Source organism: Leucoraja erinacea, unplaced genomic scaffold (genome assembly GCF_028641065.1).
Source record: "Leucoraja erinacea ecotype New England unplaced genomic scaffold, Leri_hhj_1 Leri_588S, whole genome shotgun sequence".
Taxonomy (NCBI): Eukaryota; Metazoa; Chordata; class Chondrichthyes; order Rajiformes; family Rajidae; genus Leucoraja; species Leucoraja erinaceus.
Window position 1 is genome coordinate 36,377 of NW_026576496.1, and position 25,474 is coordinate 61,850.

Consider the following 25,474-nt stretch of genomic DNA (forward strand, 5'->3'; position numbering starts at 1 on the left):
TCAGTATCCTTTCCATGCCTTCTCTCCATACCCCCTGATACCTTTAGCCACAAGGGCCACATCTAACTCCCTCTTAAATATAGCCAATGAACTGGCCTCAACTACCTTCTGTGTCAGAGAATTCCAGAGATTCACCACGCTCTGTGTGAAAAATGTTTTTCTCATGTCGGTCCTAAAAGATTTCCCCCTTATCCTTAAACTGTGACCCCTTGTTCTGGAAGGGACAAAAGAGGTTTACAAGCATCCTGCCTAGATTAAGGCGTATTAGCCACAAAGAGAGGTTGGACAAACTTGGATTGTTTTTTCTGGAACAACGGAGTTGTGGGGAGACCTAACAGATGCATATAAAATGGTGAGAGGCATAGATAGGGCAGATAGTCACAGAACCTTATTCCCAGACTGAAAATGTCAAAGACTAGAGGGCATAGCTTTAAGGTGAGAACACCAAAGTTTAAAGGAGATGTGTGAGATAAGTTTTTTTACACAGACTAGGGTGCGTGCCAAGAACTCGCTGCCAGTGGTGGTGGAAGTAGATACAACCGTGGCGTTTATTCGGCTTTTAAATAAACACATGGATTTGACTGTCATATGTTGATTGAATGGAATGGCTGGGCTTGGTCTTGGTTTCTTGATCCTCCAAAATATTCCAAATGGAATTTAAACTGGAGGTGGGCTTGTATTTAGAAGGATGAGAGGAGGTCTTATTGATACATACAAGATTATTAAGGGTTTGGACATGCTAGAGGCAGGAAACGTTCCCAATGTTGGGGGAGTCCAGAACCAGGTGCCACAGTTTAAGAATAAGAGGTAAGCCATTTAGAACTGAGATGAGGAAAAACGTTTTCACCCAGAGAGTTGTGAATATGTAGAATTCTCTGCCTCAGAAGGCAGTGGAGGCCAATTCTCTGGATGTTTCCAAGAGAGAGTTAGATAGAGCTCTTAAAGATAGCGGAGTCAGGGGATATGGCGAGAAGGCAGGAACTAGGTACTGATTGTGGATGATCAGCCACGATCACAGTGGCCTACTCCTGCACCTAATGTCTATTGTCATGGAATGGAGTTATTTGGATCATACACAGGAGGTGTTATTAGATTATGTTGAAACTATGTTGGCACAGAGATTGGGGCCAAAGGGTGGGATGTTTCTGAAGACTGATGATGTATCGATTACAGACCTATCAGGCCTTAACATGATGGTGGGAGACCACTGGGTGAATGTGTTGAGAGACAAGAATATTTTATTGAGAAACGTCCCGAAACAGAACAATGAAATGTTCGTACTTGCAGCAGCAAAAGGCCCATTCTTAGTCACGTGTGTGACCAGAAAAAAAAGAGAAAATTCTCTTCTAATTCTGAAAGCATTACAGGTATATTGTTTTGTACTGCATATATGATTCTTTTTTTTTTTCAGTTTATCAAGTGAAATATTTATGTTATGCTGACAATGTTTGTTTAGGGTCAGAGGTCAAATATGATTGGTCACGGTGTGACATCACATGGAAGGATTTATTTCATAGCTCTGTTTTACCTCACAAACCCATGTGAATTTTGAAATCTAGAATGTTCTTATCTTTAGCAGACATGCATTATAGTTATTTTGGTAGGAAAATAGCAATGAATAAAAATAATCTCTTACAAGAATTTTTAATGTATTACTAATGCCATTTGGTAACGTGTGTGACATTTTGGTTCATTTTCCAACGAATGGCCCAAAACATTATTTAGAGGATGTATAACAGTATCCAGCTATAAACTCAGCAGATATCATAATAAACAACAAAAAGAAGTAGCATAAATTCATAAATAACAAAAGAAAAAAACATGAAGAGCAAAGCTATTCCTGGTGTTGCCCTTTCACGGGTATCTGACTGATCAACTTATTCACCAGCTGCCGGGCAACACTGAGAGCGTTATCAGTTTACAACACCAGAGGGAGCTCTTTCCCCGTGTTACCTTGATTGTCCTGTTCCCACCACTGGAGCCAAAAACATAGCGTGTGTTATTTCACATCCCATGTATGTCCTCAGTCTGATAACTCTGGGGCTGCATCATTATATTTCAGACACTGCCGTGGTGTGACACCAATCCTGTTGGTGCACCTCCACTTTGGTGGCAAGAACAGGAAGGCAGATTATTATCTGAATGGTATCTGATTAGGAGAAGGGGAGGTGCAACGAGACCTGGGTCTGATTGTACATCAGTCATTGAAAGTAAGCATGCAGGTACAGCAGGCAGTGAAGAAAGATAATGGCATGTTGGCCTTCATTGTGAGAGGATTTGCGTTTAGGAGCAAGGAGGTCCTACTGCATTTGTACAGGGCCCTGGTGAGACCGCACCTCGAGTATGCTGTGCAATTTTGGTCTCCTAATTTCAGGAAGGACATTCTTGCTTTTGAGGGAGTTAATTTCCGGGATGGCGGGGCTGACGTATGATGAAAGAATTGGTCGACTGGGCTTGTATAAGCTGGAATTTAGAAAGACGAGAGAAAATCTTATAGAACCATATAAAATTCATAAGGGATTGGACAGGCTAGATGCATTAAAAAAGTTCCCCATGTTGGGGGGGAGTCCAGAACCAGGGGTCACAGTTTAAACATAAGGGGTAGGCCATTTAGGACTGAGATGAAGAAAAACTTTTTTACCCTGAGAGTTGTGAATCTGTGGAATTCTCTGCCACAGATCACAGTGGAAGCCACTTCTCTGGATGTTTTCAAGAGAGTTAGATTTAGGGAATCGAGGGATACGGGGGAAAATCTAAAACAGTCTACTGTTTTTGGATGATCAGCCATGATGATATTGAATGGTGGTGCTGGCTTGAAGGGCTAAATGGCCTCTCCTGCACCAGTTTTCTCTGTTTATATGTTTCTATATTTCCAGCTGAAGTCACACCAACATTATTACACTTCCGAAGATAGCACAAATTGCTGGAGTAACTCAGCGGGACAGGCAGCATCTTTAGAGAGAAGGAATCGATGTTTTTTCTGGTGAAGAATGTTCTTGACCTGAAACGTCACCCATTCCTTCTCTCCAGACATGCTGCCTGTCCCATTCAGTTACACCAGCAATTTGTGTCTATCTTCAGCGTAAACCAGCATCTGCAGTTCCTTCCTACCTAAATATTACACTTCCGTTTGTTTCTGGAGAAGATGAATTATTGATTTCTCCTCTTTTGCATCGGGCTTTTGGAAAGCTGTCAGATGCTCTCAGGAATCTGGTCGTTATGCAGATGTGTAAATTGATTTATTCATGGCCTGTGGTGAAAGGTTGCATATTGAGGGGTGACCACAATAAATACAGATCTGACTGAGTTACAGCACATTACAACTGTCATTCACTGACTTATCTCAGCGAGCAGATCCCAGGGGCTTCTCCTCTGCATCGCCCAGAATTAGATGATCTCTGCCTGCCGTTGCTGGCAGCTTCTCACTGTGATTCTAAGAGACTTGACCCATGTCCACCTATCACTGGACTTCGACTACATTGAGGTGTGTGTTGGTGAGTGACCAGTAATGTTGGCAACACAGAAGTGGCAGACAATGGGCAAGTTCAACAAGAGAGAGTCCAGACACACATGGTGCATCACTGACATTACCGCTGTCGAGTCCTTTACCATCAATGACTCCACAGCCAGTGGGTCTGCCCACTTACACAGTGGCCACAGGGTCAGAGGATGCATGTCCTGTGGTGGGTCAAGAAGCTCAACACCACCAGTCAAAGCAAACTGCTCGATCCATAGGCTATCTGTAAACCTCAACATTAATTCCCTCCACCACCGCACACAGTGGCTGCAGTGTGTACCTCTACACAATACAATGCAGATGCTCAGTCAGGCCAATATGACAGCACTTCCCAAACCCATGAACTCCACCACCAAAGAGATGTTCTTGAGCTCACTGATACCAGGAACCACAGACATCTTGCCCAGAGGACAATGTAGGAAAAGTGAAAAGATACAGTATGCTAAATCTTCAAATAGTCTTTGAGATTTAGCAGTCTGCACGTACACCCAGAGACAGAAAGTTTGTCTGCTTGCACCATGTCATTTTAAAGATGCCGCCATCTTGCTATTTCCAGACCGCTTTCGATCTGGTGCCAGGTCTTCATTCAGTGCGTGGACCAGATGACCAGGGAGAAGGTGCATAGACTGGATAGGAGATTATGCATGACATTACTTCCTACAAGGTGAAACCAAGTGGCAGTTCAAGCGACGGCATGGCATCACACCCAGATCAGCTCAATGTGTTCTACGCTTGGTTTGATAGGGGGAGCACTGATGTGCCTTCTCAGACTCCCGTCACCTGTGCTGGTATTAATATCTCAGGTTGTTGGTATCTCAGGTTGACACCAGAAGATACTCTTAATGACTCCCGATCTAGGGCACTAATGTCCCTGGTGTCTAAGTGCTTTGAGAGGTTGGTTAGTTTGAAGGCAGCAGAACATCCACACACATAGAATGTTGTACAGTACAGTGCAGGAACAGGCCCTTCCTACCTCAGCAAGAAGCTGGACCCACTACAATTTGCCTAGCGCCATGATAGATCAACACGAGATGCGATCTCTCTGACTCTCTACTCTACATTGGAACACTTGGGCAATAAAAACACATACAGTACGTCACACTATTGTTCATAGACTATAGCTCGGCATTCGACACCAGCATCCCCTCCAAACTAAGTCTCTGCGAATCCCTTTGCCACTGATCCTCAACTTCCTCATCAACGGAACACAATCAGCACAAATTGGCAACACCACTTCTTCGCTAATAGCCATCAATACTGGGGCACCTCAAGGCCACGTGCTCAGCTTTCCGCTCGATTCTTTTAGACTTCAGTGTTTAGCTTTCGATATATAGTACTTCAGCCCACCGAATCCGTGCTGACTTGTGATCAACCCATGCATTAACACTATCGTACACACTAGGGACAATTTACAAATTACCAGGCAATTAACCTACAAACCTGCATGTCTTTGGAATGTGGAAGGAAATCGGAGCTACCAGAGAAAATCCTTGCGACCACATGTGAGAATGTACAAAAACCATAAAGACTCCGTACTCACTCTATGCTCATGATTGTGTAGCCATTGCAGTTTCTACACCAGTTGTGTCCACTGAATGAGAGGGGATAAGCTCCCCATTAATTTCATTGTTCCCAGGACCACATGCAGAATGTCCGTAACAGGAGCTGTGTTTTTCAGCCGTGGCTGTGGGTATGTCAGGCTGGGTGAAGTACTGAGCTTTGTGTCACATCAGGGATGGGGTGGAGCAAAGCCATCTTGTTGTCATTCTCTGTTGCAACAGGAAGGAGGAAAGTATTCAGTGTCACAATAATTACTTCCAAAAACTTGACTCCGGATCAAGACAGACATGATGTCTGGAGCCAGAGAAATGCTCACACACACATAATCGGGAACAGTACGGTGTGGAGAAAGAAACTGCAGATGCTGGTTTACACTGAAGATGGACACAAAATGCCGGAGTAACTCAGTTGTACAGGCAGCATCTCTGCCTGGAGTCTGAAGAAGGGTCTCAGCATGAAATGTCACCCATTCTCCCTATCCAGAGATGCTGCCTGTTTCGTGTTACTCCAATCATGTTGCCAAGATAAACTAATGCCATCTCCCTGCACATGATCCACATCTCTGCATTTCCTGCCACTTCATGTCTAAATGTCTTTTAAATGTTGCTGTTGTATCTGTTTCCACCAATTGCTTGACTGCACATTCCATGCACCATCATATATTGTGTAAAATAACTTGCCCTACACATCTCCTTTAAACTTTTCCTTTCTCATCTTAAATCTTCAACTTCTGGTATTGGACATTTCCACTGTGGGAAAAATACTTTATCTATCCTGGTTTTCCAAACACCTTAGAACTTCCCATCACTTCCAACTTGCATTTCAAAAGGTAGCACAGTATTAGGAGCAAGAGAAGATGTAAATCATGGAATATTCCACATGGAAAACAATGTTGGTCTTGAAGTCAGGTCCACACCCAGCCCCCCTCCCCCCCACCCCCGCACCCAAAGTCCATTCCAGGGATCCACCACTTTCTGTGAAGAACATGCCCTGCACATCTCATTTAAACCGGTACCCTCTCAACTCAAACCTTGGATCTCAAGATCTGTCTGTGCGCCAATGCTGTTAGGGGTCGTACCATTAACGGTATTCTTTCCCTTTACTTTACAACTAGGACCTGCAGAGCCTGCTTTACAAAAAAGACACAAATTTACTGGATATCCCCGAAGAACATTCAGATTCAGATTCAATCTTTATTGTCATTGTGCAGTGTACAGTACAGAGACAATGAAATGCAGTTAGCATCTCACCCAGAAGAGCTAACATAGAATAATGAGCAGTAAAATATATAAATGTACAAACAGTAGGAGTGCAATTTTTCTGGGGGAAGGAGTGTCCGGGGGGTGAGGGGGGTGACTGGTAATCACCAAGGTGCAGAGTTAAGTACTGTAACAGCCGCAGGGAAGAAGCTGAACCTGCTGGTCAGGCAACGGAGGGACCTGTAGCGCCTGCCAGATCGGAGGAGGGTAAACAGTCTGTGGCTGGGGTGAGAGCAGTCCTTGACGATGCTGCGCGCCCTTCACAGACATCGCTTGCTTTGGACAGACTCAATGGAGGGGAGTGAGGAACTGGTGATGCGTTGGACAGTTTTCACCACCCTCTGCAGTGCTTTCGGGTCAGAGACAGAGCAGTTGCCATACCATACTGTGATACAGTTGGTAAGGATGCTCTCGATGGTGCAGCGGTAGAAGTTCACCAGGATCTGAGGAGACAGATGGACCTTCTTTAGTCTCCTCAGGAAGAAGAGACGCTGGTGAGCTTCTTGACCAGTGTTGAGGTATTGTGGGTCCAAGAGAGGTCATCGGAGATGTTGACCCCCAGAAACCTGAAGCTGGAAACACGTTCCACCTCCGTCCCGTTAATATGGATGGGGGTGTGCGTGCCGCCCCTAGACCTTCTGAAGTCCACAATGAACTCCTTTGTCTTCTTGGAGTTAAGGTTTGTTGTCAGCGCACCATGCTGTTAGGAGCTGGACCTCCTCCCTAGAGGGCGACTCATCGTTGTTGCTGATGAGGCCAATCACCGTTGTATCATCTGCATACTTGATGATGGTGTTAGTACCATATACAGGTGTGCAGTCGTAGGTGAAGAGGGTGAAGAGGGAGTAGAGGAGGGGGCTCAGCATGCAGCCCTGTGGAACGCTGGTGTTCAGGGTGAGGGTTGAAGAGGTGTGGTTGTCTGACCTAACAGACTGGGGTCTGTTAGTTAGTAAGTCCAGTATCCAGTTGCAGAGGGAGACATAGACATAAACATAGGTGATATTTTGGATTGGCACCCTTTTTCAGCCTGGCTCCAGAATTAAACACCATCTATCTATGTTCTCCAGTGATGCTGCCTGGTCTGCTGAGTTACTTCAACACTTTGAACACCTTTCCATAATATTTGACCTGTCAGATGCAACCCCTCACACTTGACTGGATTAAGCTCCATCTGCCATTTCTCTGCTCATATATGTAACTGATCTATATCAGGAGGGTTCCTTCATCGAGGCAATATGGGTAGAATTTAAAAATAGGTGAGGTGCAATCAGTCTAATAGCATTGTATTGGAGGCTCCTAATAGGAAGTGGGAGATACGTAGATTACCAAAAGATACAAAAGTAACAGATTTGTCGTCGTGGGTGACTTTAACATCCCCAATAATGAATGGGACTTACTAAGTCACGCTTTCGTTCCCCTCCCCTCCCCAAAATCAGCTTGAAGGAGGGACCCGACCTAAAATGTCACTTACCCATGTTCACCAGGAATGCTGCCTGACCTGTAAGTAGCAGTTCCTTGCTTCTGCTTCCATCTTTCCTCACTGCTTTCCTTTCTTTATTCTTTCTTCCTTAATTCCTTCCTTCCATTTTTCATTCCTTCCTTTCAAACCTATTTGGTGGACAAAATGTGGAATGGCACCTTTATTTTCTTTGGCATCTAAGAAGATTCAGGTATTTGGAGATGTGACAGAAGTATATAAACCTCTGAGAGGCCTGAGAGAGGATACTAATAGGGACCTGAGGGGCAATGTTTTACACAGCAGGTGTATGATTAAATCACAACATTTAAAAGATATTTAGACAGGTACATGGACAGCAAAGACTTGGAGTGATACGGACCAAACATGGGCAAATTACATACGTCAGTTGATGTGGGCAAGTTGGGTCACAGCGTCTGCCTCCATGCTGTATGGTTCTGAGACCATTATTCCTCTAAACAACCCACTCTCAGTGTGTCTGCTGCTGAAAGTTGCCTTATTATCTCTTCCAGTTTAGATTGATGGACTTGAAGGTGCAGCATGGAGTCTGCACCGACCAACGATCACCTGTTGACACTGGTTCAATGTTATAATGCTTTCTCATCCACTCCCGATCCAGGTAAGTTACTGAGGCCAATTAACCTTAAAACCCGCCTGTCTTTGTGATGTGGGATGAAACCAAACGCCCTGGAGGAAACCCACACGGTCACAGGGAGAACATGCAAACACCACACAGACAGCACCCACGGTCAGGATCGAACCCGGATCTTTGCACCTCTCCCAGCTCGACCACTGCGCAGTTCTGAAACTTTAACTGTTTATCGTTCCACGTTTGCCACCGGACTTGTGACCAGCTTTATTTCAGATGCCCAGAATCTGCAGGTTTTCTTGTTAATTTTATTTTCTCCATTTCTATAAACTCAGGGACAATGACAGACTTTCTAGGTGAGATAAAGTTTTACATGCACCTCCCCTAAGCTCAACCCCTGTATCCGGTGTTCCCAGTGTGGCCTCCCTTACACCTGAGAGACCAAACATAGACTCTTTTACCCCATGGAACATTAAGCTGCTGATAGTCACAGACTGTGAGCCCAGAGGTTTAACAGTCAGCTCCAGTGATAGCTTCACTCTCCTTCACCTCCATTTTGACAGCTCTGTTGTCTGGACAATCAGCTTCTGTTGTCCCCTTCTTTACACCTCACTGCCAGATGTTGCTCATTTCATCGCCATGATGCATTTTAACGAGGGCTGCTGCCTGGAGCAGGAACAGACTGACCTCACCTGTGGTCAACTCGATTTGCCTTCTTACTTGGAAGTTGCTGGTGTATGCAAATCCCAGATACTGGTGACATGGTCAACTGATTTGCCTTGTCAATTAGTTAAGCAAATTTCTAATATCCCTCCAACGACACCCCACCCCCTCGCACCCACTGTAAATTTTCAAGGATCAAAATGTGGAGAAGGTAGAATCACTCAAGGATAAAGGAGGGAATTTGTGATTGGGGTCAGAGGATGTAGGTGAGATGCTAAATGAGCACATTGCACCTGGGACCTCTGTTGGGAACCTATTTCCACAGGGTGGCAATGTCACTGTGTTCTTGTGTTGCCACTTTCACTGAGTTGAGAACTTGGACCCCAAGAACCCTCTGTAAATCAATGCTTCTAAGGGTTTTGTCATTAACTGTATACTTTCTCATCACATTTGACCTCCCAAACCACAACTTTTCACAGTTAGTCAAATTAAACTCCATGTGCCATTTCTCTGTGCATTTCTGTGGCTGATCTATATCCCATTGTGAACTTTGACAAACTCCACAGTGAATGGGAACACCCTGGACAGTGGTGTGGAGCAGAGTGCAGGTACATCATTTCCTGAAAGTGGAATAATAACTTTTAAAATGTACCACCAATCGGGATAAAACTTGGTGCATTTGCAGTACAGAACAACGGTGAGTAAGGTGGAAATAAATTGTTGCGTATCGTGTACTGTTTTTGCGCAAATGTAAAAATGTCCCAAACCAGAAGATAACAAAATGAGAGTTTTAGTTATGTGTGGAATTAAAAGACATTTGGGCATGTACATGGATAGGAAAGGTTTAGAGGGATATGGGCCAAATGTGGCCAGTTGGGATTTGCATAGATCTTGGTTGACATGTGTAAGGTTGGCTGAAGGGCCTGTTTTAGTGCTGTGTGACTGTGAATCTAAAGTAGTTCCTCGTGTTGGTCTTTCACAAGTATCTGGCTGATCAGCTTGTTTTCAAGTTGCCGCTCAGCTCACTTAGAGAACATTGTCATCTTACGACACTAGAGGGAGCTTTTTCCCTGTGTTACCTTGCTGGTCCTGTTCCCAACAGTGGAGCCAAAAACATAGCATGTGTTATTTCACATCCCATATTTGTCCTCAGTCTGATAACTCTGGGACGGCATTATTATATTTCAGGCACTGCTGTGGTGAGACACCAATCCTGTTGGTGTACCTCTAGCTGAAGTCACACCAATAATATTCCACTTCTGTTTCACAGAGAAATATAGCATGGAAGAAGACCCTTCGGCCCAACTTGCCCACACCGACCAACACTAGTCCCACCTACCTGTGTTAGGCCCATATCCCTCTAAACCTATCCTAACCATGTGCCTGTCTAAATGTTTCTTAAATGTTGCAATAGTACTTAAAGAACTTAAAGAAAGGTGACTTTGATGGTATGAGACGTGAATTGGCCAAGATAGACTGGCAATTGATTATTAAAGGGTTGACGGTGGATATGCAATGGAAGGCATTTAAAAACTGCATGGATGAACTAAAACAATTGTTCATCCCAGTTTGTCAAAAAAATAAACCAGGGAAGGTAGTGCATCCGTGGATATCAAGGGAAATCAGGAATAGTATCAAAACAAAAGATGAAGCGTACAAATTAGTCAGAAAATGCAGCCTACCAGAGAACTGGGAGAAATTCAGAGTCCAGCAGAGGAGGGCAAAAGGCTTAATTAGGGAAGGGAAAATAGATTATGAAAGAAAACTGGCAGGGAACATAAAAACTGACTGCAAAAGTTTTTATAGATATGTGAAGTGGAAAAGATTAGTTAAAACAAATGTAGGTTCCTTGCAGTCAGAAACAGGCAAATTGATCATGGGGAACAAGGACATGGCAGACCATTTGAATAACTACTTTTGTTCTGTGTTCACTAAGGAAGACATAAATAATCTGCCGGAAATAGCAAGGGTCCGGGGGTTAAATGAGATGGAGGAACTGAGTGAAATCCAGGTTAGCCGGGAAGTGGTGTTAGGTAAATTGAATGGATTAAAGGCCGATAAATCCCCAGGGCCAGATTAGTTGCATCCCAGGTACTTAAGGAAGTAGCTGCAGAAATAGTGGATGCATTAGTGATCATTTTTCAAAACTCTTTAGATTATGGAGTAGTTCCTGAGGACTGGAGGGTAGCTAATGTAACCTCACTTTTTAAAAAGGGAGGGAGAGAGAAAACGGGGAATTACAGACCAGTTTGTCTAACATTGGTGGTGGGGGAAATTCTGGAGTCAGTTATTAAAGATGGGATAGCAGCACATTTGGAAAGTGGTGAATTCATTGGACAAAGTCAGCATGGATTTATGAAAGGTAAATCATGTCTGATGAATCTTATAGAATTTTTCGAGGATGTAACTAGTGGAGTGGATAAGGGAGAACCAGTGGATGTGTATATCTGGACTTTCAGAAGTCTTTCGACAAGGTCCCGCATAAGAGATTAGTATGCAAACTTAAAGCACACGGTATTGGGGGTTAGGTATTGATGTGGATAGAGAACTGGCTGGCAGACAGGAAGCAGAGAGTAGGAGTAAATGGATCCTTTTCAGAATGGCAGGCAGTGACTAGTGGGGTACTGCAAGGCTCAGTGCTGGGACCCCAGCTATTTACAATATATATTAATTATCTGGATGAGGGAATTGAATGCAACATCTCCGAGTTTGCGGATTACACAAAGCTGAGAGGCAGTGTTAGCTGTGAGGAGGATGCTAGGAGGCTGCAAGGTGACTTGAATAGGTTGGGTGAGTGAGAAAATGCATGGCAGATGCAGTATAATGTGGATAAATGTGAGGTTATCCACTTTGGTGGCAAAAACAGGAAAGTAGTCCATTATCTGAATGGTGGACGATTAGGAAAAGGGGAGATGCAACGAGACCTGGGTGTCATGGTACACCAGTCATTGAAAGTCAGCATACAGGTGCAACAGGCAGTGAAGAAAGCAAATGGTATGTTAGCATTCATAGCAAAAGGATTTGAGTATAAGAGCAGGGAGGTTCTACTGCAGTTGTACAGGGTCTTGGTGAGACCACACCTGGAGTATTGCATACAGTTTTGGTCTCCTAATCTGAGGAAAGACATTCTTGCCATAGAGGGAGTACAGAGAAGGTTCATCAGACTGATTCCTGGGATGGCAGGACTTTTATATGAAGAAACACTGGATGGACTCGGCTTGTACTCGCTAGAATTTAGAAGATTGAGGGGGTTCTGATAGAAACTTACAAAATTCTTAAGGGGTTGGACAGGCTAGATGCAGGAAGATTATTCCCGAAGTTGGGGAAGTCCAGAACCAGGGGTCACAGTTTAAGGATAAGAGGGAAGTCTTTTTGGACCAAGATGAGAAAATCATTTTTTACACAGAGAGTGGTGAATCTGTGGAATTCGCTGCCACAGAAGGCAGTTGAGGGAGTTAGATGTGGCCCTTGTGGCTAAAGGGATCAAGGGGTATGGAAAGAAGGCAGGGATGAGATACCGAGTTGGATGATCAGCCATGATCATATTGAATGGCGGTGCAGGCTCGAAGGGTCGAATGGCCTAATCCTGCACCTATTTTCTATGTTTCTGTGTTACTTGTTTTAACTACTTCCTCCGACAGCTCACTCCATATATTCACCACCCATTGTGTAAAAGAGTTAACCCTCAAATTTCCATTAAATCTCCCCCCCACCCCCACCACCCACCCACCTTAAACCTATGTCTTCTGGTTATCGATTCCCCTACTCTGGGGACTCTGTGCATCGACCCAATCTATTCCTCGCATGATTGTGTACACTTCTATAAGATCACCCTCATTCTCATGTGCTGAAAGGAATTGAGTCCTAGTCTGTTCAACTGCTCCCTCTATATCAGGCCCTCCACTCCTGGCATCATCCTTGTAAATCTTCTCTGCACGCTTTCCAGCTTGACAACATCTTTCCTATTACACAATACACAGAAATGAACACAATACTCTAGAAATGTGGCCTCACAAACACCTTATATAACTGCAACAAGACTTCCCAACTTATATACTCAATACTCTGGCCAAATGATCAAGATCTTGATGCAATTTTTGACAACCTTCTTCAAGGTGGGAGTGGTCTGACCTTTGTGAGTGCAGAGTGTATGTTGCATGTGGTGGACAGGGTGAAACCGAGCCGTTGCCGAGCTCCATCTTTATGTGTGTTCTGTAAGTTGTGATCAGCCAAGCAGGTGCCCACTGCAACACGTGGCTGCTGGAGGAGACACTCTCTTGATTTATGAGGCCAGTTGCAATAGCATTTTGGTCAGTGTGGACCCAGGGATGTGGATTTGGAGATCTCTGCAATGGTGGTACCACAGGATGTTAGAATGTACTTTGGGGCAGCAATTACTGGGTGATAATGGCCTCCATTAGCCAGCATGGTACAACAACTGATACTAGCCAGTGAAGTTCTCCCCTGTTCCCCACGGATTCACATTCACCCTGTTTGTTTCATCGTCTCTCAGCCTAAAGCGACCTTATTGCCAACAGATCAGCTCCATACTGGGCTGTCTGGAATCAATTTATTGATGGACACTGAGAATGCACTGTGTTAACTGTAGACCAGACACACACAAACACACACGCGCACACACAAACACAGAGTCATTTCTTAGACAAGATCTTTGTTGTTTTGATGCTCGTTTATTAAGCTGAGGAAACTGCAATGTTACAGTTTAAGCACAATCACTGGAAGCACAGAACACATTGTGAGCTTTCCAAACCTTGGTGTAACAAACAATGTGAAATCAAGAGGGTAATACAGAGAGAGACAGTAATAATTCCAATCAGCACAATCTAAATCAAGACAGGATCAGCCTCCACCACAGGAACTTTCCTACAGTCCGTGTCTGCCCATCACCACCACCCCCGTGCCCCTGACACTTTCTTGTCTACATATGTGTGTCAGAGAGATGGCACCAAATGCCCTGGACACTGCTCTGTACTGCTGCACCTTTTAACTGGGATGCCCAACTGTTCCCAGTGGGGTTTGAGGAAGGGCTCCAGCAGAATGGACGAGGAGGGGAGTCTGGTTAAAGAGAGCAGACTTGTCTGTTCTGAGCAGTCCCTGTGCTTCAGTCAAGGGTCAGTGTGTGGGGCAGTGCCCTGGGGTTTACACCCTGCTGATCCATGTAGACATCCACCATGGATCACCGCTCCCGATCCCTCTCTCAATGTGTGACGGAGAATGGCCGAGACTCTTGTGTATTGAGTTTGAAGCCATTACCCTGTCAGTGAGGGGGATGAGAAACTGGAAGGACTCAGTGAGTTGTCCCTTACCCTGACGTGAGCAGCCCTTTATTCTGGAATCAACACCACTACTTTTACTACTGATCTGGTTTAGAGAGCAAAGATTGCAATGCAAGGTCATTTTCATGCCATATAAATGCCTTTTGGAGCCAAAACATTTAAAGTGTACAATCATTATTGTCTTCAATTATGACGTTCCCTCCTGGTGTAAATGTTGTAGATCCCCAGTCAATGATGTTCCCTCCATCACTGTAACACCCCTCACTGATCAACTCAATCTCATTGGGTTTTAGAACACGATCCCACATATTAACATCAGTTATCTCTCCGACAAAGGATTGTTTCTTGTCAAAATTTAGTCTTGCTCCTGACCAAGAAAAAACTGACCAGACCCTCTCACTACCCGGCTCTTTCCACCAATCTTCTGTACACTGCATCTCCCATTGACCCAGACTGTTATCTCACTATTTAGACTCCCAGTTAACACAGATGTGTCTCAGTAAAGAATTCATTTCTGGGACGTAAAACCTACCTACATTACTTCCTAACAACACATCGAGTTCTGTTTTATTTACATGCCAAATCAGGAGTTCGTTGTGGGAATAGCTTGTTGCGTAGGAGAGCAAACTGTAAGGACGTGTTGTTTCAGTGGCTGCCCTGAAACAGACAGTAAAGGCGGTCAAACTGGCGAAGTGAGGCGCATTCGACCTGACGAAGCTGTTGTCTGTCTCGGTTGGGAATTTCACTGATTTTCCATACAATCCTGTAAAATTGAAGAGTAACAACGTAAAATCTCAGTATGAAATGGTAACTTTGCCATCTGAGATGGAGCACATGGTCGCTAGTGAGCAGTGATTTGCAAAAGGATGGGTTTTTTTTATGTGAGAGACAGTGTGGCATCTGAAGACAGGTTTGGAGAGAGTGTTGAAGAGTTTACCTGGATTGGAGCACCTTAGGTACAAGGAGAGGTGGGACAAACATGGATTATTTTGTTCGGAGTGTTGGAGGTTGAGGGGCAAACTGTAGAAGTACAAAATGACAGGCAGCATAGTTAATGTAGATAGTCAGAGTCAGTCGTCTCCCCCCCCCCCCCCCCCCCCCCCCCCCAGGGTGGAAATTACAAGTAGCAGAGGGCACTGATTGATAGTGAGAGGGATCAAGTTAAAAGGAGATGTGGAAGGCAAGTTCCTGTTTCCACAGTGGTGGATGCCTGGAACAAACTGCCAGGGGTGGTGGTAGAAACAGATACAATAGCAGTGTTTAAGGGGCATTCAGACAAACACATGCACATCGAGGAATAGAGGGATGCAGACCATGTGCAGGGAGATGGGATTAGTTCAGACTGACATCATGGTCAGTACAGACACACACTCTCCAAACCTACACGTAAATCTCATACAAACCTGCACTGTCAGATCCTGACAGGTAAATGCACATCACAAGCACAATTGTTGCAAAGGGCTTCATCCTGACTCTAACCTGTTAAAACAAAGAATTCCCAATTCTTTTCATTTCACTTGTCGATCCATTGAAACAGAGAACCAGCAGCCAGTTCCGTGTGTCAGCAACACACAAACAGTCCCTCTGGTACTCACTGTGTCTGTCTCCAACAAGTCGGTTTCACCTCAGGGGGGGTTCCAATACCCTGGGCACAAGATGCTGCAATTTATATTCTGCTGAACCCAGTCACTGCCAATCGCAGGATGGACCTGAGGGGGTGGAACAAACTCTGTCGCCATCCAATACACAGAGAGCTGCCATTGATCTGTGTGCTGACATCAGTCAGCATCAGGTGATGAGGGGGAGGGAGTGGAGTGAGCCACGTTAATTCACCTTCCCGGGAGGTGATGAAGTTCACCTCCCGCACCCGATCAGAGATATCTTCCCTATCCCACTGTGGCTCGGATCTGTGACACAACTTCATGTTGATAGCGCACTGTAAAGGAGTTAAGTCTGACACACTGTAACTAGTCTTCAGGCGTACTGGAACCAAGGGAGGAGCAAGGGGAAGTTATAACAGTGGCAGTGTGATTATACAACACATGCAAATTTAAACTAAATCACCGTAGCGGACAGGAGGTTTGACAACCCGACCCGAGCGTGTGCGTATAGCACCATCACCCTCCCCACCGGATAGAAGAGGAGGCGGAGCAGTAGCAGCCGGGAAGGAGAAAGTCGGCGGAGACCCAACCGGGAAAGCGGGAGGTGACCCAACCGGCACAGGTGAGCCAGGTGACAGGGGAGAAGGAGGAGAGAGAGAGCGTGCAAGGGATGAGATCATCTGCCCGGGCCCAGGAAGCGCAGAGGGAGGAGAACGTAGCAAGCGAACTTACCGAGGCATGCAGGGAACTGTGGGGTAATTAGTAATGACAGGCTCGAAACGCAACGGGTGAGCGTAGGGATCCGCAGGAGGCTGAGGCTCGTTAACGGCCAGCAGGTGCTGGCGGCTCCGGCGGTGGACAGTTCCATGAAGGTCTACTAGGTAAGATCTCGGGGAATTTTCCGCACCAACAACGGTTGCGAGTCGGGAGAATCCGGTGGCTGTCTGCATGCGGACGACCTGGCCAGGCAGGAGTGGTGAGAGCGGGCGGCAGGACTTGTCGTGTGAGCGGCGCTGAACCTCATGCTTGTGAACAATCCATTGCTGGACGGCGGCAGGCTGGAGGACCTTTTGCACCAGGGATTGTTGGGCGATCGGCATCGGTGGGCGAAGCATGCGGGACATCAGACGCTGGGCAGGGGATTGTATGGTAGGGTCCCATGAGATGTTGCGAAGGTTTAGTAGACCCAGGTAGAAGTCACCATTAGAGAGACGAGACTGCTTGAGCAAATTCTTAGCACTGCAGACAGGCCGTTGCTCTGCGAGTATTCGGGGCTGCTGGTATAGTGAGTGAAGTTCCACTTCACAGTGAAAGCCTGGAATTCTGCACTGGTGAACTGGTGGCCGTTGTCAGTCTGCAAGCGGACCGGGGACCCAAAGGTAGCAAAATGTCTGCGCAGCTTGTTGATAACCATTTCAGAGGTGATAGCAGAGAGAAGGTCCACTTCGAACCAGTTGGAGTATGAATCAACCAATAGCAGGTAGTGCTTGCCTCGCCATTCGAATATGTCAGCAGCCAGCGAGGTCCAGGGCATGGCAGGTGCAAGCTGCTGCAGAAGTGGCTGGCACTGCTGATGTGGAGTAAGAGTGTTGCAATCAGGACAGGAGGCTGCTCGGGCTTTAATGTACTTGGCCATGCCTGGCCAATAGTATTGTTCCTGGGCATGAGAGATGGTGGCATCGGCTCCGGGATGCCTCATGTGGGCAGCGTTGTAGTCCAAGTTGTATATTGAGGCAGGGACGACCACCTTGTGACCCTTGATGATGATGCCGACCCGGAACACAAGCTCGTCGCGGACCAGAAAAAAAGGGTGGGCGCCCGCAGGCCAATGAGGTGCGTCTGCTGGGCCACCCCCGCTGGATGACAGCTGCGAGCTGTTACAGGTCGGGGTTGTTGGCAGTGTGCTCAACCAGGCACTGCAGCTGTTTAGAGGGAACAAAGTTGACATTGAGTATCTGTAGATCCTCCTGCTCATAGGGGTGCCTGTTACAGGGGGAGCGGGAGGCCCGGGACAGTGCGTCGGCCACATGCATCTCCTGCCCCTCTTGTACACGATCAGAAAGTCGAACCGCTGGAGCTGTAACATCATGCGCTGGAGTCTAGCTGGAGCGATGTGGATAGGCTTATTGAGGATGGTCACCAAGGGTTGATGATCCGTCTCGATGGTGAACCTGGTACCGAAAAGGAAGTCTTTGAACTTGGAGCAGGTGAATACAACCGCAAGAAGCTCCTTCTCGATTTGTGCATAGCGCTGCTCAGTGTCTGTCATGGTACGCGAGGCATAAGAAATGGGCTGCAGCGAGCCGTCATCATGGAGTTGCAGGCAGGCAGCACCGAGTCCGAAGCGGAAAGCATCACACGTAACTACAATAGGACGTTGCAGATCAAAAAACTTGAGAGTCGGTGTGCTAATCAGCTTTGTTTTGAGAAGGTCGAAAGCCTGCTGGTGTTGGGGAAACCAGGACCAGGCAATGTCTTTTTTCGTCAGTTGCCTCAGGGGTGCGCTCAACTCGCTGAGGTCGGGGATGAACTTTCCCAAGTAATTGACCATGCCCAGGAAACGCTGCAGGCTGGGCACGTCGGTCGGGGCAGGCAGCTCGGTGATAGCATTGGTCTTCAGTGGATCAGGTTTCAGCCCGTGGGCTGTGAAGATGTGGCCAACACACGGAACTTGCACTTTGATGGGTTAAGTTTTAAGTTGATCTGGCGAGCGTGGTCTAGAATCCGTCGGAGGTAGTGGTCGTGCTCAGCAGCATCTTTCCCATAAACCAGGATGTCATCCACGATAATGGCACAGGCAGGCCAGCAAACAGTTGCTCCATGGAGCGTTGAAACACTTCGTTGGCAGAGTTGATGCCGAATGGCATCCGCAAAAATTTGAATCTTCCGAAGGGGGTGCCAAAAGTTGTCAAGTCTGAGGAGTGTTTGTCTAGAGGTATTTGCCAGAATGAGCTCCTGGAATCAAGGACAGAGAACGCTGTGGCCTGACCGACCTGGGCAGCAACATCTTCTACAGTCCTCATAGGGTAGTGAGGACGTCTTATTGCAAGATTTAAGTCTTTGGGGTTGATGCACACCCGTATCTCGCTCTTACCCTTCTTCATGGTGGCGACCATGGTGGAGACCCACTCGGTGGGTTCGCTGACAGCTGCAAGCACTCCCATGTCAACCATATTCTTCAGCATGGCTTTGACCTTGCCCTTCATGGCAAACGACACCCTGTGAGGAGCACGGGCCACTGGTACAACCGACGGGTCAGTTGCGATCTTGTATACAAGGGGCAGCTTACCCAGATCATCATCGAATAGGTCAGGGTACTCGGAGAGTGGATTCAGCATCACCCGCACTTCATGGATAGTACGGTCAAAGGACACCAGGCCGAGATCCTGACACGCCTGATTGCTCAACTGAGTCACACAGTCACAGTCAAGAATGAAAAATGACAGGTCACGCGAAGATTTCTTCAGCACGCAGTGGAAGGTGGCTCTCCCCACACGTTTTAGCTCCTCTCCCCCATAAGCACGCAATATGGAGCGATCAGCAGTTAACAGCTCATTATTCCTTATCTTCCTGAACAGGGATGTTGACATAACATTCACATAGCAGTGAAGGACTTGTTGTTGACAGTTACAAGCACAGAAGAATCGAGGAGGCAAGATTGATTATGAAGGAGAGAATAAACACTGGCAATACTGGGTTCAGAGTCGAGGGCAGTGTCGACAGAAGACTGTGAGGCGAAGTCGTCATCAACTTGTTGAAGGTTGTTTAAAACTTGTCTGGGAGCTGGAGGAACGTTCCCACGGGAGCGACAGGCTGTTGAGAAATGGTTCATCTTCTTACAGAAATTACAAGCTTTCCCAAATGCTGGGCGCTGCGACTGCATTGAGTGGACATAGTTGCAGTTGGGGCACTTCTTGACAAGCGGGACCCGAGCGGCATAGGTCTGCCGCGGTGCAGGGCGAACGTTGTCTTGCTTGCGACGGGGCATAGCAACACCAGTCAGATTAATAGCCCAATTATCAGATCCCCTCTGCCCATGTAGCGGGGCAACCACCTCAGCTATACGACATGCATGCATAGCCTCAGTCAGGGTTAGATCCGGTCTTCTCAGCAGCTCTGCTCATAGCTTCTGATCCAGCATGCCGGTGACCAAAATATCTCTGGTGAGCTGATCACGCATGTTCTCGAAACGGCACCGCTGAGCAAGGTAGCGCAGGTCAGCGATAAAACATTCAACAGGTTCATCAGGCTGCTGTTTCCTTGGAAAGAATCTAGACCGCTCCATTATTCGGTTGGAGGGCAAGTCACAAATCTCCGCAAACTTGCGTAAGAGACATACCGGGTCGTTGGCAGATTCCGCCGGCTCAATGACCTAGTCGTTGTCATCCAGGACCGCTGGATTGTAAGTGAAAGCCTGAGCACGCTGCATAGCATCGGGACCGGCAAGGTTCAGCAGTAGTGAGGCTTTGACCGCATCAGGGTCGTTTCGGTGCACGATGTTGATGAAGTGGTTATAGTACATCATGAAAGTAGCCCATCGCTCCACAATGTCAGCGTCAAAGACAAGGGGAGAGGGCTTGCAGCACGAGAATGCCATGGTAAATGGGGAATTAAACACTAGTAAAACTAGGAGCAAATAAAACCCGATAAACAGGAGGCGCGCGTTTAACTTACTGACACCATGTAAAGGAGTTAAGTCTGACACACTGTAACTTTACTGAGTCTTTAATAAAGGCACATGTCAAACACATCCCAGTACTGACTGCATCTAGTCTTCAGGCGTACTGGAACCAAGGGAGGAGCAAGGGGAAGATATCACAGTTATACTGAGATGACTGGGCGTGGTTAGTGGTATTGAGGTAGCTACATTATAGGTTGCATGCATAAACCATCTACAATAACCTCCGGCAGATACCTCCTCCTTCGCTGGGGAAGCAAGTTCCACGTCGGGGGAACATAGAGGAGAAGACACCAGTGGAGATTGGGGCACCGGGGAAGGCAGGGATGGCACTGCCACCGGCAGACGAATCACTGGAGCAGCAATCGCAGAGAGGGAGGGAAGACCGACAAACTGGTGGGTTCGCACGCCACTTCTGACACCATGTTTATTGGTGGCTCATTGAATAAAACACAATCATAATAGAGTCCAACTTTATTACATCAAGTATACGAGCATTGTCAACAGTCGGTTGCATGCGTCTCGCTTATCAGCTGGTCCCGAGAGAGAGGGGGAGAGAGTGTGTCTTTGTGTGATTACCGTAATCATCTTAAAAGGATGGCATGCACATTTGTGTAGTGAAGGTTATAAAGGGCATGGATTAATAAGGGCTAATAAGGGTTAATCTACAGATGATAAAAGCTTCTTTAGGTATGTGAAAAGGAAAAGATTAGTTAAGACAAATGTGGGTCCCTTGAAGACAGAAACTGGTGAATTTATTATGGAGAACAAGGAAATTGCAGATGAGTTGAACAGGTACTTTGGTTCTGTCTTCATTGAGGAAAACACAAACAATCTCCCAGATGTAATAGGGGACAGAGGATCTAGGGTGATGGAGGAACTGAATGAATTTCGCATTATTCAGGAACTGATGTTGGGTAGACGCATTCGGTCTGTGGATATTCTGGGGTGCTGGTGACATGTTGAAAGTTCCATCGGTTGGCAAAGAGGTTGAACTTTTGGCTGGTGAATTGGGTCCCGTTATGAGTCTGGAGACGAGCTGGAATGCCATGTACAGAGAAGTGTTGTCGGCACTTCTGAACGACTATCTCTGAGGAGGTGGTTGGCAGGAAGTCAATTTCAAACCAGTTCGAGTATGAGTACACTAACACGAGATAGTGCTTCCCATGCCAGTCGAAGATATCGGCAGCCACTGACGACCATGGTAGAGAGGGAGAAGGTTGAGACATCTGTAGGAGCAGGGCTAGGATGCCAGCCAGCTCGCACAGATGTTCAACCTTTGTCGGCGTTAGGCATCCTGTGGTTTTCCTGCAGGCAGTGTTCAATGCAGAGTCCACCTTGCATGCATGTTTAGAGCGGTTCCAGGCGGTGCTTACATATTCTGCCGCTGAGAAACAGTATTAGGGTTGCAGTGCGGATTGTTGTTGGGTCATGTCCAAATGAGCTGTTTGCCTTGGTGTTCTCAACATGTTGGCGATATGATAACGTGCGATCCAGGACCACACCTAGGTGCTTTGGGGATTGCAGTGTTCCAGTGGTGAGACGGTTGGACATGAACAACCCCACCCTCTCGACCGCAGGATCTGGATTCCATTGGCACGTTAGTCATTACGGTTGGAAATTCCCTTAGCTGCAGTGGATGACCATGTCTTCTTTTGTGCTTTGACGCGCCCCTTGCACTCCACAGTACGCTGCTGAGCCGCCTTCCTGGCCGTAGAACTGTCCAGCTGATTTCTTCCGCCAAATCTGCCGGAAGAGAGTTGGCACCAGACTGAGACTCGGCGGCTACTCTCGCCCGATTTAACCCGCCAATTGAAGCAGTTTTCCATGGTGTATCACCTTACTGGGTGAACCAGTAGTGAAATGTTCCGCATACACGATGGATGATATCTCCTTCAGCAATGCCCGAATTGAGGCAGCACCCCGAGCAGCAGCCACCCCACTCTCAGAAATAAAACAGTAACACCTATGTCTGCAAAATTGTAATTCCCAGGGCCCTCTATTAATGAAATAATAGAGATACAAGCTGCTGCCGATGTTTCTGACCACCAATTGTGGATCAATGCCAAATGGTTTTCATTGCCTATTGATCATTAGGTCTGTGACGGCCGCACAGTTGCCCCTAAGCAACTCCTACCCTGGTTGGCACATGTGTGTCATCATTTTACTCATGCTGCAAAAGGAGGAAAGTATTAGTTTTGCTTCTTTTACTGATAAAGATACTGCTAAATGTATGACATGTCAAAAGTATAACAAGAGAAAATCTCCCAATGTACAGCCTGCTTCACAACCCCAACCACAGGGACCTTTTGTTTATATGCAAATACATTTATACAAATGCCTGAATGTATGAGTTATAAGTATGTGTTGTTAAATGTAGATTTCCTTGTTTTCCAGATGCGTAAAAACCTTTCCCACTCGCCGCAGTGATGCCACAACAGTAGCCAAGGTGCTACTGAAAGAAGTAATACCGAGATTTGGCATTGCAGAGGTTATATCAAGTGGCAATGGACCCACTTTACTGGTTTACTTGTAAAGGGACAAATGAAAGGACTCCAATGCAACAACATTTATTCTGCTTCATATCACCCACAATCATCAGGGGCAGTTGAAAGACAAAACGGAATACTCTAGACTAAATTATATCATGAGACAGGTTTAAAGTGGCCTGAAACCTTGCCAATAACCCTAATGATAATGAGATCCAGCCCTAATCGGTGTATACGGCTAGTGTCCACTCAGCTAACCTGTCCATATCCATTTCCAGGCTCCTTGTGCCCTCCTTAACAACTTGTTCATCCACCGGTCTTTGTTCACCAGTAAATCTGTCTACGGTTCACTCAGTCGCTTCATCCGTCATTAATGTGGAATGTAAACAGTTGAGGCTCAACATCCTCATGACTCTACCACGGGTTAAAGGCCTGATCCACTTATGCGCGCATGGTGCGTGGTGACATAGGCAGTGACGCGGGGTCGTGGTCTGTGTCTTTACAGCCTTCTGAAGTAAAGTCACAACTTTATCCCCCCCCCCCCCCCCCCCCCCCCCCCCCCCCCCCCCAGTCTCTGCTCTGTCCCCTGTGGCTGAAGATGATCGTGTCTCTCTGCCGGGACCCCTGTAAAATCTCCCCTCACTTCCCACAATGTCCCACGATGCACTTGACCAGCCGCCAGGGATTTACCCACCTTCCAAGATGATCTAGGATAAAGAAGGGAATTTGTGATTGGTCAGAGAATGTAGGCGAGATACTAAAGGTGTTCTTTGCATTTGGGACCTCGGTTGTTTATGATGTATACAAATGACATGGACATAAAAGCAGATGCGTCGACAGTAAGTCTGAAGATGGCTAAAAAATTGGTGTAGTTGCGGACTGTGAGGCAGGCTGTCAAACTACACAGTGGGATATAAATCAGCTATAGAAATGGCCGGGGAAATGGCAGACGTTTTCTAATCCCAGCAAAGGTGAGGTGTTGTACTTAGTGAGGTTGGATGTAAGCGGAAACTATACAGTTAAAAGAAAGACCCTTAACAGCGTTGATCTACGGAGGGATCTTGAGAAACAAATCCATTGCTCCTGAAAGTGCCAAAACAAGCAAATAGAGTGGTAAAGAGGCATATGGAATGCTTGCCTGCATTAATCGGGGCATTAAGTATAAAATTTGCAGCTTCTATCCATAGCTCACGCCTTTTGTCTTCCATCTTTGGCCCATGACCAACCACCTGCCTAACAGAAACCTCTCCTCGCCTGAATCCACCCATCATTCACCAGAGTTTGTCCTGCATAGGAGATTGAAGGGTGATTTTATAGAGGTGTATAAAATCACGAGGGGAATGTGTAAGGAGAATGCACAGAGTCTTTTAGCCAGCGTAGTGTAATCAAGAATCATGTGTTTTAGTTGAGAGAGGAAGGATTTAAGAGAACCTAATGGGCAACTCTTTCCACACAGCATTGAGTGGGACTTTGGCCAGGAACATGAATAAGAAAGATTCAGTGGGATATGTGCCAAATCTGGTCAACTGGGACTAATGTAGATGGGGCATTTTGGTCGGCATAGACAAGTTGAGTCTAAATGCCTGTTCCTGTGCTATATGGCTCCGAGTCTGAGTTGTACCCACTCATTCCCTGATTGGACACTTTCCCAGGGGTGAGTCCAGGCAGTAACCCTACGTTTAGCATGTATTCCAGGAATCAGCTGTCAGAGGTCCTGACCACAACCACATGGCAAGAATCCAATACATGAGTGTGTGCCTCTCCCTCTCTGACCATCACGGACTTGAGTATTGGATGGCAGCAGAGTTTGCTCCACCTCCACAGTTCCTTCCTGCGATTGCCTGTGACTGGGTTCAGCAGAATATAAATTGCAGCAGCTTGTGCCCAGGGTAATGGACCCACCTGAGGTGAGGCCGGCTTGTTGGAGATTGACACAGTGAGTATCGAAGCCTGGTAGCCAACTGCAAGGCTCTGTGGGGGTGGACCACAGTCTAGGGTCCTACAGCTGCTGCTCATTGGGGGGCAGGGTGTAGTGGAGATGCCCCTCAAATGTAGGAAAGGATATTTCCCCAGAGGGCCACATGAATGGCAAGGGTGCTGGGTAAAATATTTGTGAAACTACGATATTGCACAAATGAATGTATGTATAGACTGAGAATGTCACAAGAACTTTAGCAAAGTTCTTGTTTTGTATGCATGTTTTATTCTGGATGAAGTTCAATTTGATTTAAAAAAAAGACTCAGTGCCTACCAGGGGGACTATTTATGTGGTGTTTCCGCCACCACCCCTGGCAAGCCTCAACATAATGATGGAGCGACCACTGGGAGAAGGTGTCTCCTCCTC

At 46.5% G+C, this 25,474-nt stretch overlaps 1 pseudogene; it reads right to left on the minus strand.

Moving 5' to 3' along the window:
- Nucleotides 1-13,736: 13,736 nt before the first annotated feature.
- On the minus strand, nucleotides 13,737-15,977 carry LOC129694234 (C-reactive protein-like; annotated as a pseudogene).
- Between the last annotated feature and the right edge of the window lie 9,497 nt (nucleotides 15,978-25,474).